At 45.0% G+C, this 3485-nt stretch overlaps 1 non-coding gene across 1 annotated transcript; it reads left to right on the top strand.

Moving 5' to 3' along the window:
* The first annotated feature begins 2167 nt into the window (after positions 1-2167).
* On the top strand, positions 2168-2242 carry Trnat-ugu (transfer RNA threonine (anticodon UGU)). The gene has a single exon. It is a non-coding gene; the product is annotated as a tRNA-Thr (tRNA).
* The last annotated feature ends 1243 nt before the right edge of the window (positions 2243-3485 follow it).

Raw genomic sequence — 3485 nt, 5'->3', positions numbered from 1 at the left:
AGCAAGAAGAAATTAGAGCAGTTGAAATAGTTAAGATACTGTTTAATATGACGTGACTAAGGAACAGAAATAAAAAAATACGTTTAAAACAGTTAACTGATTAAAAATAACAATCAAATTCATTTAAATAAAGATTTAAAAATAAAAAAACTCAAAGCAGCTGACGAGATTCAAACACACAACCTTCTACATGTGAGCACCGCACGGTGACCGTTACGCAGTTTTTTTCTCCAAATCTGTTGTTGTACTAAAACACAATAAATTACAATGTTACACAAAATTTGAGATCTGGTAACAGTCTGATTAATATTATTATTATTTTTAAAGCTGCAGAGCATCACACGAAATTCCGAAACTTTTTTCAATCGATTACTCGCAAACGAGGGTCCACCAGGGTGAATGGCTGCAGACTGTGATACGTATAGATGGTTTCAAAAAGTCAATCCCACCACTGGGTAACTCTCCTTGTTAGCAGAAATACTTGCTTATCTGCACAGCTCACGAGTACGTACAGGTATCGATTGTCGAAGTGCAGAGACTGCTGTGTCAGTGAAGATAATTCTTCTAGTGTGTTACTCGCGGTCTGACGCCGGGCAATTACAGTTTACGTTCTGTCAGTCAATTACATCAGCGGATTTCCCCGTTTGCGGGCCGTATCGTCGCTACAAAGATTCCCCATTCGTCTCTGCCTCGCTAATGTGCTTTCCCTACCGCATCACGTGCCCGCAACACCACTAGGCAGTATTCAGCCTCGCGATGGGCAGTAGCCAAAAGTTTGGGGTCTTTACAGCCCTTCAGTATAGTGTACCTGCTTCTCTATGACTAAATCCGAACGTCTCGGGAGCTCTATTATTCCATCCAGGATACCACATCTGTTCATCTGTCGAATGGTTCGGGTAACGATGGTAGAAAGCTCTTCTAGGCAAAGAGAACAATGTCCCCGTGTAGTTTTTGTCAACTTCGGGAACAAGTCGACGTCTGGTGGGCTCATATCCGCGCTGTAGGGAGGGTGCGGCAACACGTCTCATCCGTATTCCCACAGTTTTTGGGCTACAACATTGCCGATGTCGTGGAAAATGAGTGGCCGAGTCTCTGCATTTTTCTGCGCAAATTTTGCCTGAAGCTACAATAATACACTGGTATGACACTTGCTGTGCATCTGGCTCTATCTGTCATGACGAACCTTGGCGATTATGAGCAAATATCATCATTTGCTTGAGCTAATTTTTTTTGGACGTGGAGAATCTGAAGCTCTCCACTCACTGGACTGTGATATCAACTCCTATTCTAAGTCTCTAATCCAAGTTTCATCAATAGCGACAATTCTATACAAGAATCCTTGATATTAATGGTCGAATCGTTGTTCGAGCAATGTTGCAGTGTCCAGGCGTTGCAGCTTCTCTTCAGCAATCAGTGTGGGACTTAACCCGCAGAACTTTTTCTCTTCTTCAAATCATTCATCAGAATATGTGATACTCGTGTTTTGGAATTCCCGTGGCTCAGATAGTTTTTCCCAAGTCGCACTGCGATCTTCTTCAAGAGCACCTGCCACAAGTTTCTCGTTTCGTTTATCTGTTGACGTTTTTCGCCTTCCGGTCCTTCGATTATCGTCTGCTCTCATACGACCACCACGAAAGCGATTAACCCTAAGTGAAACTGTACTACGGTCCACTGAAAACTCACCACAAACTTCAGTTAACGCACTGTGGATTTGTCAGGTTTCTGCCGCATAAAGTTCCGGTCTTGATGTACGACCTGTGGTCTTCAGGTTCATTTATATCTCTCGACAATTTTATGTTAGAATAGACAGCGAGACAACAGAAACAAGTGCTTCTTTATCAAGATCCCAACTACATCTGACGTAATTTTACAGTTTTATTTTATTTTTGGCTTGGACATAACTGCTGTAAATTCTGACAACTGTTGTCTGGCAAAGAAATTTTACGGTTTCTCAAAATTTCTTTCTGATGACATGTCCGAAAGAACAGACACCATTGATGACCTGCAGCCGTCTAGAACGAAATTAGAATTATATATTAATACCTTCAGCTGCTGACTGGCGTTGGGTAGAGACACTACGAATGTAGTGTGTGGACATGCAAGGTGAGAATGTAGGTCTCGCGGAAGGCGGGCACGAGATAGTCCCTGCAGTCGCACTATCCTCTGTGCCCACGGTGGCTCAGATGGGTAGAGCGCCTGCCATGTAAGCAGGAGATCCCGGGTTCGAGTCCCGGTCGGGGCACACATTTTCACCTGTTGCCGTTGATATATATCAACGCCGGTCAGCAGCTGAAGGTATTAATATATCATTCTAATTTCACCCTTAGTAGGTGTCGAAACGCAGGTCACTTGTACCTAAGAGTTATTTGCAACCGGTTGGCTGTATCCGGTTGTTGCATCAAAGAATCCACAGTAATACCAACCTGTACATTATTCATGAAATGTCACTCGTGAAAATAGTGTAGCCTTCAATGTGGACAAAACCTCTCACTTTGCATACGAGTATCACTACTAATTTCTGACATTGTGTCATGAGTCTATGTGGGCCCGTTCCAGACCCTGATGTCCCTCGAAAAGGTCAGAGGTCGTCTTCGGGAATCGACCCAAGGACCCCTACCTCATTATAAACACTGAAGCTGTACCGTAGAACAGCTCGCACAGCACTCTTGTAGGAGCTGTCCATAAAAGAAATGCGGTGTACTGTGCCAAAGAAGGAGCAGGGAATCTCGGTTTTGAACTCGCCTCGTCCGTGTACCAAACTTAGGATGTGGGGGCAGACGAGTGACGTAGTGCGTGGGCGGCCTTGGCGGTGTCGGCCGTTCCAGGGGCAGGGCCGCTCGATACAGCGGATGGCGTGGCGCTCAGCTGGGCTGGCCGTACTACGTGCTGCTGCTGCTGCTGCTGTCGTCGTATTGACGCCGCCGCGCGCACAATCCCCAGTGACCAGCCGTACGCTCGCGTGCCGGCTACCGACGCTGTCACGGCGCGGTCTGATCACCACCAAATTACCGTGGAAAGCTGACGTACATCAGCACGATTAGTCTGCAGTTCACACTCCAGGGTTTCGCAGAGTGTGTACAGAGACACTTTCAGTCGTTTCCTCTGGCGTTCCGCTCTCAAATAGCTCGTGAGAAAAATGAGCACCTAACCTGTTTCACATGAGTGGTCCATCGTTCCATTGGGTGGCCTATAGCTTTCTTGTCTTCATATTCCTTCTTTAAACAATTTTCTCGCTCTTGCGTGGTCGTGTCGAAACGATTTCAACCGCGATGTTTTTCGCTTATTGGTTGCTTCGCTTGTGTTTCTTGATCGAGGTTTTCGTTCCAGGTATTTTTTATTTACTTTAATTTTTACCATTGACTTCAAGAACATATCTATAATTTGTTGTCTGCTATTGTATCTACTGTTCGTGGAACTATTTTCAAAGGCATATGAAGGGTGGTCAGAAACAATCTGAAAAGCTTTAAGAGTGCTGTAGTGTAGGT

The sequence above is a fragment of the Schistocerca nitens genome, chromosome 6, assembly GCF_023898315.1.
Source record: "Schistocerca nitens isolate TAMUIC-IGC-003100 chromosome 6, iqSchNite1.1, whole genome shotgun sequence".
Classification (NCBI taxonomy): domain Eukaryota; kingdom Metazoa; phylum Arthropoda; class Insecta; order Orthoptera; family Acrididae; genus Schistocerca; species Schistocerca nitens.
This window is presented reverse-complemented; position numbering and strand designations above follow the sequence as displayed.